The 10,418-nt window shown below is 47.8% G+C and overlaps 1 protein-coding gene across 1 annotated transcript in view; it reads left to right on the top strand.

The window, feature by feature from the left end:
• The first annotated feature begins 335 nt into the window (after positions 1-335).
• The window catches only part of LOC306776999 (uncharacterized protein C1orf21 homolog), a 28,282-nt gene continuing 18,199 nt past the window's right edge, over positions 336-10,418 (top strand). The window contains exon 1 of the mRNA XM_079267916.1: positions 336-972. The gene's annotated coding sequence lies outside the window, so the exon portion shown is untranslated. The remainder of the gene's footprint in view (positions 973-10,418) is intronic.

Raw genomic sequence — 10,418 nt, 5'->3', positions numbered from 1 at the left:
TGGTTTGATTATTTGAGTTCATGCTATTTTAACACCGAGGTTTAGCAGATTCGTGGATTTGGCTGATTTTACTTCACAGGGATGTTGATGGGTTTTAAATGTTCCACCACTTTGATACAGAAGCTGCTCTAATTTCAGAAGAAACGGAAAACATTTTGACTTTTACAGGAAAGTGGAATATTTGAATGGAAGGTTTTATTTTTAAATTCGTTTTTTCCAAGAGGCATGTTTCTATAAACAGTGGGCGGACACTCACATAAAATCAGTTGAGTCAACTTCAATATAATTGGAAAATGTTCAGTGTGCACCAAGGTGTTACAAAGCAATGGTGGAGGAAGTGATCATATATTTTAATGAGGTAAAAATATATATTTGTATATATATATCTATATATATGTATATATTTATTGCTTTCAATTTACATGAATGTAAGGTACAAAAGTATTACCTGCAAAATGTACTTCAGGTACAACGGCCCCTTTAAGAGAATATTGTTTATCAGTGATTAGTTAGTTCTCCACAAACATGCAATCTACATTGTAAAAGGTTAAGCACAAACAACTCAAAGTATTGTACTTGAGTAAATTCATTTCACACCAACTAGAATAAAGTGACACCAAACATTGAGTATCTTCACGGAAATCCAGTAGAATTTCTGTGAATGCGTTTCCTTCAGATGTTCCACTGCATCATACAAGGTCAATACTTGGAGCTCGTGGAGGATCACTCGGAATAAGACGGCAGCTCGGGGTCCAGCAGTGATTGGTGAGTTTGGTGGGGCACTCCTCGGCAAGATGGCTGCATTGCTGCGCGCAATAGTGGCATCCTGGTGAAATGACGCAAGCCACAGTCTACGTTCAGTCCTCGAGGCTCTGAGCTCTCCGCTCTCCATAGCGCAGATCCCGCCCGACTCTCAGCCGGAAGACTGACCCGGCGATCCTCCAGTGGACCGAGGCGATCCGGTTCATCTGAGTAAGTACTAGCGCGAATTACTTGTGAATCTATCTCCCGGAGGTGTCTCGTGTCCTGGCCGTGGAAAAACCACGCGCCCGCTCGTGGCTTCTTTTTCTTCTCTTTACTCCTCTCTTTTGTTGTTGTTTCCTGACTGCGCCGTGATTTCCCGGCGCTTTCCTTCCTGCTGCACACTGGGGCTTTTCTCGCATCTGTCGATGTTTTGTTGTTGGCGGTGCTCGCTTTGCAGCGCTAACTGCAGCTTTATAGCGTCATTTCACGGGCGATTTCAGAGCAACAAGAGGGCATTCAAGTGATATGTGTACATTTCTTCAGGGGGGGGTGAATGCACTCGCTCGGCTCGGACAGCGTTGGCTCGGGCGCATTTTCAGTTTTCCACACATCCTGGTGTGCTGTGCCACCCCCTCCTCGCCTGCTGCCGCTGTAAGGCCGGTCTGCTGCGGGAGGGGGACGGACCTGGGCTGACCGAGGCTACAGGCCGTTAACCTTTCTTTTTTTGTGTGTGGAAATGAAACTGTATGTGTGTACACGCACGTAGACTCGTTTGCACTCCCACTGCCCGCAACTCTGCCTCCCCCCCCCTGTGGGGAACAAAGCGCCCAGTGTCTCCCATGTAGCGCAGCTGGACACAGCTGTTGAGCCGAGCTGCAGCAGCTCAAAGCCCCGGGACAGAGCTCTGTGGCCGGGCCAGGAGGGGGGCTGCTGCTGCTGCACAACCAGGATGCCCCACAGCTAGGAGATGAAACCCATTGCCTCCAGTGGACCACCACACATGACCAGTAGGGTGATTTTAGTTTTTTAAAGTCCTAAAGGTTGTTGCTCATTGCTGCTGTTGCAATGTGTCCGCCTCAGAGGGGCAGCCACGGGAGCTGCAGGATAATAATAGGAAAGTCACAGCAGCCAGAATTAGATTTCATATGCAGACTCATTTGCAGCTCATTCACTGAAACTCTGTGTCCCTCCCCGCGTCCTCAGACGCCATCATGCCCGCTGCATCACCACAGGGGCCTCGATAAGTGCAGCCCTTTAAATGTGCCATATGGCCACTCGCTGTACATTTCACCCGTGTGATCAACGCCAGACCATTACATCCATTCGGTGTTTTGTGCAGCACCCTGGTGTGAGAGTAGGTTGGTGTGGCCAGCGACACAGAGCGGATAGCATCCTGTCACCAGCGGCTTACATCAGGGTTATATGGGTAAGCAACCCTGTGAGTGGATGTTGCAAGCCCCCTACCCCACCCCACCCCTCTGCCGACTTGATTTATCTTTCTGTCTTCATCCATCTGCCCCCCTCACTTGCTCATCACAGAGCGTGGTGTGTGTGTGTGTGTGTGTGTGTGTGTGTGCACGCTCATGAGTCGTTGCTCACATATGGCTTATAGTTTCCGGTGGCTAGCCAAAGAGACTGAAACACACTCCTCTCCCTTCCTCTCTTTATCCGAGGCATGAGGCTCTATTCTTAGCCCCCCATCATCATCCTCGTCCCCTCAATCATCCTCACCATCATCTTCCCCGGTCCGGCCAGGTCCACCTGACTCAACACCTGTGATGTCACCGTGTGAGGAGGAGACGGAGGAGGGTTTCCATGGTTACCAGGATGTCTGAGTGTCTGTGGGTGTGGGAGGGAGTTCCCACGGCCGTCTCTCGCGTCCACAGTTTGTGTGTTTTTGCTTTTTGCGTGCGTCGTGCTCTCTGACCGACAGCGCTCGGTGCTCGTCAGGTGGGATGAGGTCGTCCGTATTGCGGCGCCGAAAAAGCACAAGGCCAGCGCAACACGACCCCTCTGGGTTTCTGCGAGTCTGCCAGTTTGACTGATGGGTTTCTGCGAGTCTGCCAGTTTGACTGAGAGGCCCCACGCTGGTCCATCGGTTTTGTCTCAAAGCTCGAGCGGCAAAATGCTGTGGCGTGAAAACCCCTAAAAGAACTGCACTTGTGTCGCTATCATCCACTTGGTTATTTGTAGTTTGAGTGGTTGCGTACGTGTGTCTGCATTGCAGTCGACGTGCAGATCGGTGGATGTGGACTATGTCTGCCATTGGTCTGCTGTCTGATTGCTCGCCGTTTGAGTCAGCAGGGGTTGGCTGTGCAGCCTGCGTGCATGCTTTGCACTGTGTCCCGTGATGAAGCAGCGTCTTCTCTCCGTGTTTACGACGCAGTTTGTGCTCAGAGTCCACTTGGGATGGGACTTGGAGACGGTACTGATTTTAGCATGGCAGTTTTTTTTTTTTTTTTTTTTTCTTCTTTCGTTTCTTATCTCTTATTCTCGCTCTCATGTGCGCTCTGAAGAGCTGTGTGAATCCCTGCACAGTGTTTTCCCATCAGACAGAATGCATCTGTTTCCCATCTCCTCCGCAGATAAAAATGGTTTCTGATGGCATCTCTGCAGGCCTTCGCCTCGTTAATGACGACTCCACTGTTGGTCTGACGTGAGAACAGAAATGGAGCGTTCAGCCTTCAACAAAAGCCCAAATAGTAAATATGAAGACAAGTGATGAAAGACAGCAAACATCCTGCTTTCTTGGGTTTAGCATTGAGTAGAGGAGGGTTTACTGTTAAACTATCCCATTTTATTCTTCTGATTTGTGCACAAACATTACCGGTACTTGTAGTCACCTTTCTACAGGGGATGAGTCTCTTACTTATAAAACTCGACGTGCCTTTGCAGGAACAAACAATGTAGAGTTTTGATTTAGCTTGATGCGGCAACATTGCCTTAAGTTGGTGTAATATCGATGATGGTGATCAGTGTTGCTTTTATACAACCAGCAGTATGTCTAGGGCAGGGCAGCACTTCAGTATTGCTTTCTTACTGAAGCATCTTGTTACAAGAAATGAATCTACCGATTGATGTCATGATTGACTGTTTTGTTTGTATAAAACTGCAGAAAATAGTAAATACAGGCCAGTTCCAAGTTGCCATATCATCTTAAATGTCTCGCTTTGTACGACCAAAACTCCCACAAATAGATATTCACCTTACAGTGATATAAAGAGTACCTCGTCACATTTGAGCGGCTGGAAATGGTGAATGTTTGGCGTTTTTTGCTTGATGGAACAAAGCAGTTACAGAATCATTCCCGGCTCATTGACTAACCAATTAATCGGCACATTTCCTCACTTTCCCATCATTTATGGCAGACAAATGACACATTTGAGTCTGGAACTAGCAAATGTTTGTTATTTATCACTTGAAAAATTAGCAAAAAGATGGACCGTTGATTCGTAGTTGCTGATGAATTGTCTGTCTGTCGACTAATTGATACATTTCTGTTGTGGCAAAGTAGCTGATTCAGAGCAAGCTGTAATTAAAAGCCAGCAGAGTTAGTTATATGAAGTGTTTCATCTTATACAAATTTCCCCCTGGGGATAAATAAAGTATCTATCTATCCATCCATCCATCTATCGATCTAATTAATGCATAACAGTTGTGTGCTACCTCGCCTAAACCCTGTTTTTGTGGTTTTTCCGTACGAGGTATATCAATATACTGATAATGATTTCAGTCACATCACCCAGTGCAGCTGCTGTCGGCGGATTGTGAATCATAACAGCCTCATGTTAGGTGCCATTAGTCTCTGTTGAATCGTCTTTTGGTTTCCCGTGTGTGTGTGTGTGTGTCACAGTGCAGGATGATAGCCGAGGAAAAGCTCTGGTTTGCATGTGAAAGGACAACATTGTTGCTGCATCACACCGGCCACGGTGAGACGTGAAACACGGGCTCGTCTGCAGCACGTCGGTGGAGCGCTCGAGCAGGAAAAACATCTCGGTGCGTTTCACTCACACACAGACTGACATCCGAGACGGCTTCGCCAAGCATCCTGCAGCACGCGCGCCAATTAGGCTAGATTGATATCTATTTTCCTCAGCTGTGATTTGTAATTCATATTAATGCCGGTGTTCTTTTTGTTTTGCCGGCGGCGGGTCGGGTTGTTAGCAGTTCAGATGGATCTGGATGAGAAAACATGAGCATGTTTGACCTCGTGCGTAGGCTCGATCAGCCGTGTGCAGCAGTCTGTTGGTAAATGTGATGAAAAGGCACTTTTCTCACTCACGCTAAACTTGAATACATCAAACAAACAGCAATGATAATAGAACACACACAACACCCTTTTACAGATCTACAATTAGCAGCAGTCCTTTTCCTTTGGAGGAACTGCAGCCAGGACAGAAAGATGTGCTTCTTCTACAGACCGGACTAACTGAGCAGTGCATAAACACACCTGTTAAATACATCTTAAGAATAGAACAAGATCTCAAATCAAAGGTTCGGCAAAGAGCTTTGCTAAGTGCGCTTCAGAGAAGCTAAACTTGGTCTTGGAAGCTGGCTGTAATGAGCCAGCTGATGCTACTGCTTTATTCTCTTTCTGACTTGGTTGTGTCTCAATGCAGCGCAGCAGGAAGCCACGATATGTCGCTGAAGCGTTTCGTCAGTTGCTTCTCCGCCCCTTTTTGATCCCACTCTTCAGCCACCAGCCACCTCCAGCCTCTGACCTGCTTTTACCTCCGTCCCAAGCTGGGTGCAGCAGACCAGGGTGGCGTCGGAAGGGAATAAAACGATTTCTGCTCTTTCTGGGGGAATCCGTCTCGCTCTTGAGAAGCAAGTAGTGCAAACGGCAGCCAGTAACGGGCTTCAGAGGAGACATTTTATCCTCTGGCCTGGCCTGTAGAAGGTGAAACAATCTGTTTCTGTTTGGTTCTACCTGGATCACCTTCAGCTTCTCCCTCCTTTTGCTCTCTCTCTCTCTCTCTCTCTCTCTCTCTCTCGTGCTCTCGCTCTCGCTCTCGCTCTCTCTCTCTCTCTCTCTCTCTCTACATAAGCTCAAATAAAAATGGTAAGAGCCAATGCAGACCTCTCAGTTTCAGCTCAACTGCTTTTTATGGGCCTGGAGTAAAAACATTGGCTTCTTGCCTGCTCTTATTTCTTCACCAGCACATGCCTCAGCTATATATGTGCAATGTGTCTCTCATTGTCAGTCAGGCGGCCAGGCTACGGTTTCATCCAACAGAACAGAGGAGCTCCTGTATCTACCCCCCCCCCCCCCCCCACACTGTGTCTACGCCCATCCCTCCCTCTTTGACCACTTATCACGCTCATTACAACAGTAAGAAAGGCTGCTCGCACAACAGCAGACAGCGAGAGCAATGTACTCTTTAAAGCAGCAGCCAGCACCACCGAGAGAAGCCTTTACTGTCCACCAGCCTGTGTGTGTGTGTGTGTGTGTGTGTGTGTGTGTGTGTGTGTGTGTGTGTGTGTGTGTGTGTGTTGGCACGGCTTCCCAGGCTTGTCGAGACTGATGGAGTGCTTAAACTGGGACAAGAGGAGAGGTGCAGCATTTGCTGCCTGGCTAGAGTAAATATTATGGCGCGTTGGCCCAGGAGTTGTACTGAGACTCTGCTCTGTCACAGAGAGAGGTAAAGACACACTCGACACACTGCAGCACACGGCGTGAAGCAGCTTCGTGTACGTCATTTAGGGCTTTTTCTTTTTTTCGAGCCAACTTTGTGTTGAATTTGTAGGTTATTTAAGGCTGGGCGACACATTGAGATGATCTACGTTTATTAGTGGTCATAGATTCAGCTACTGACATCTAGACATGTCATGTCAGGAGGAAAAGTAAACAATGAGGTTAATAAGTGGAAACTTCAAAATAATGATAGTAATAATACTGTTATTACTACTATTAAATCTGTAGTGTTTCCGAGCACCAGTGTTTTAGAAAACCTCATTTTACGAGAGCAGGATCTGACAGTCCGCTACGCGCAGTCCTGGTTCTGGTTCTCCCGTGCCTCCCTTCGCTCCAGCGGGCCCAGCGATACGGCCTGCTTTTCCAGCTGTATGCTGTTGTTTTTGGCTCCCAGCGGGGACCGGCTGAGAAGCTCTGCTCCTGGCCGGAGGAGGAGCCGCTGCCGCCAGGCGCGGATCTCCCCACCTCCCTCTGGAGCTTCCGACTGCAGGTTCGAAGGCGTCAGCGGAGCCGGATCTGGTTCTGGTCACTGCTGGAGTCTGAGCTTCTCGAGGAATCTGACCTGATGACAGGCATTAGGAATAACTATATAGAAATTGCCAATATTCTCGCTGATGATCAATATAGGTCATGTCGAGGCATCGACATTCAAAATTAGACTGTTTAAAGTTCCTTGTAGTTACTAATTTAAAAAGAAAGTACTACATGACATAAGATAACATACTGTGGCAGAGGTTTCCATCCATATTGTCCACTCCCATGTTGCCATTGTTCCAAACCACAAATTTTAGATGATGTATGAGATATAAGCAGAAAAACAACAAAGAATCAATAGAAACACTCAGTCTTTTATCATCCAGACAGGAACTTCATATGGCAATATTGATATGTAACGTGATATTAAAGGTAAAGTGGCGTCTACTTCTGTGTTATCGACATGGCGGTGTGTATATGGTAGTGTTTCTGCAGTGTTTCATTCCAAAGGTTGGCCACCTCTCCTCTAAGAAAGCACGGCTCACACCCACTCGCACCATAAAAGCATTCGACATGTTTACGAGATAAAACATTAACCGCGCAGGGAAAGAGGACCAGAGGCGTGTGTGGCTTGCTGACCAACATTTCGCCGGAGGAAACGCTGCTCCACTACCAGCGTATTGCAATGCACTGACCAGCTAACACGGAGCGGTGGCGATTGGGGATGAATCTCATCAGGGTCACTCTCTGCCGATTGAAGCAGAGGATGAATCTCTGCCCCCGTCACAGGTGGATACTCGCCCTGTGGCTTCGACCGCCGCTTCCTGTCCCATGCTTTCAAATGTCCCGTCTTACCAGGAAGCTGAGTCACTCCTGCTTACTTGTGGGAGCTGATTTACCCGCAAGGCAATCGGATCCATTAAAAAAACAAAAAAGATAACCTGTTGCGTTCGTCTGGTACTTTTCTCTCTCTTGCTTGTTCGGCCAGACAGTTTTTCCGGCTCTGTGGTCGCGCGCTCTGCCTCTGGCACAACCCTGTGTTTGAGAAACCTTCAGCGCTGCACACTGCCCAGCCTGTGTGCACGGTTTGTGTTTATGCAAGCGTGTATACTGTCCCCCCCCCCCCCCACACACACACACACACAGTCCTTCTGAGTTCCCCCTTTGACAAACTGACTTGTAGAGAAGGCTTATTCACACGACTGTGACGAGGTCAACACCCACCTCGCGGTATGCAAGCATGGGCAAAGCCTGTGTGTTTGCCAAATCGTACTCATTTTAAGGGCTTGGTCATTTGCCACGTGTCGTCCCCTTTTGGCCTCAACATGCCTTCAACAGAGTAGCCCAGCTGACATCATGGCATTATTTATATCTCTAAATTAGGCTACTGCTTTGCTTTGGCGAGTATTATGGCCCGTGATGAATGTTAAGCATCTGGAGCGAGTTGCGTGGATCCTGAGGTGGTTGTGTGCCAGTTGGTATTCAGAACTCTTATCCCCTTCAGACGATGTGATGTTTATCAGATCATGTTGGCTCAGCTTGTGTGTGTGTGAGACAGCAGGAGCGAGAGATGGTTGGTTGGTGTGAGGGTCTCAGCTGACTCACCAGACTAAGCTTGTCCCATTGACACACTTCAGCGTCTACAGGAGTAGGCGAGCCTGAGAGCAGCACAGCTCAGCCGTCCTGTGGGTTAAATCAACACTGTGCAACGCCCCGCTGTGGTCTCGCATGTGGCAGTGAGCGGCTCATTGGGAAGAGCTCAGTACCGACTCCGCCAATGCTCAGAGTGGACGCATTGATCTCGTTGTAAGAGATGCAAATGAGTCCTCTGTTCCTAAACTTCTAGTTTTCCTTTAGTTGCAGTGGTTCCCGGCCTTCTCCATGCCTCTGATCCTTTGATACAAAGTGTCTATTTGGAGCACATTGTGAAGAGTTCAATCAAAAAGTAATTTTCCTCTCACTGACTGTTTCAATTGAAGAATTTTCAGAGGATTGATGAACCAGACTCTTATTTGATAATACAGCAAGCCAAATCCGACAAAAGTCTGAAAGATAAACACAAGTTTGTGGAGCGAAAGTTCATTTCCCTGCTCTGGTAATCATTCCGTCACCCTCGAGGATGGGGAATAATTGCTTTAGGACAAGAAATGTGCATTTGACACAACAAAATCAGAGTCTTGAAATTTCTTTATTTTGAATGACGATGAAGCGTCTTTCATCAAGCCAAGCATCCCGAAAAATTCCCAATGGACAATTTAAGAGTGTCAAAATCAGTAACGAAAGAAGCTGTTCCCGAGTGTCTCCCTTGAATTTCAACCCGAGAGTGATTTGTGTGTCGTTGAAGCATCCCTCTGTCGTCGGCCTCATTACAGGCCACAGCTATTTATTTATAGCTGTAGTTGGCTTTGTAATAGTCGCCCTACCAGCTGTAGCTCATGTTTATAACCCAAGTAATAGCAGCGTGGCTTGCAGATTCACACAGCCTAGCATTATCCCTGCACACAACAATGGCTCTGGGACTGCTGGGTCTATTTTTAGCCTGCTCCTACTCACAATTTGATGTTTCAATACACACAAATCAAAGCCCTTGAAACAGACGCTTCCCACTCACTGGAGACTCCTTTTGAAACTTGAAAAGTCATCAAGGATGCTCAAAGCTCTCGGTGCACGTCCTTCAGTGGTTTCAGAAGGGAGTCTCTGTGCTTTGCTGATCTAATATTCACTTCAGTTCTACACTAATAGCCTGAGGCTGAGAGAGAGTCTTCTCTCTTTCAGTGGCTGCTTGTGCCCTCTTTGACTTTTGCTTCACTGTGCTGTGATTCTCTGACGGATGACAAGCAACCCCGCGGCAGAGTTTCTTGGTATACACCTCGTCCTCCTCGGTGCAGAATCCTCATTCTTGACTCGGTCAAGAGACGGCGTACGCCGGATGAGATTGCTGTTGAAACTTTGTCGCCAGTGTCTCTTTGCGACTACGTGCCCCGGACTGCACTAAGACCTCCGTGTGTGTGTGTGTGTGTGTGTGTGTGTGTGTGTGTGTGTGTGTGTGTGTGTGTGTGTGTGTGTGTGTGTGTGTGTGTGTGTGTGTGTGTGTGTGTGTGTGTGTGTGTGTGTGTGTGTGTGTGTGTGTGTGTGTGTGTGTGTGTGTGTGTGCCAGCCATAGTTGAGTTGTGCCAGAGCAGTAGTCACAGTAAGAGGTTTCCCAGGCTGCCTGGAACAGCCTGATAAGCTGCTCTCTAGACCAGGACACGCGCTCAGGCCTCAGGTGACACCACGCACAACCTGTGTGTGTGTGTGTGTGAGGGTCTTGATTCGCTCTCCCGAGCTAAAGCCTCCTCTCACCTGCGGGACCTTTTGAGGCATTATGTGTAAGCTCTGCTCAGGCTCCAGAGATCAATGTCCTGTTACGTTACCTGGAAGGTTGAGAAAGAGATTCACATCTTCTACTGAACACACACACACACACACACACGGACGGACCTCTGACTTCAGATTTGTTGTTGTA

The sequence above is a fragment of the Melanostigma gelatinosum genome, assembly GCF_949748355.1.
Source record: "Melanostigma gelatinosum genome assembly, chromosome: 4".
Lineage (NCBI taxonomy): Eukaryota > Metazoa > Chordata > Actinopteri > Perciformes > Zoarcidae > Melanostigma > Melanostigma gelatinosum.
Note: the sequence above shows the minus strand (reverse complement) of the source record. Positions and strands in the feature narration are given on the sequence as shown.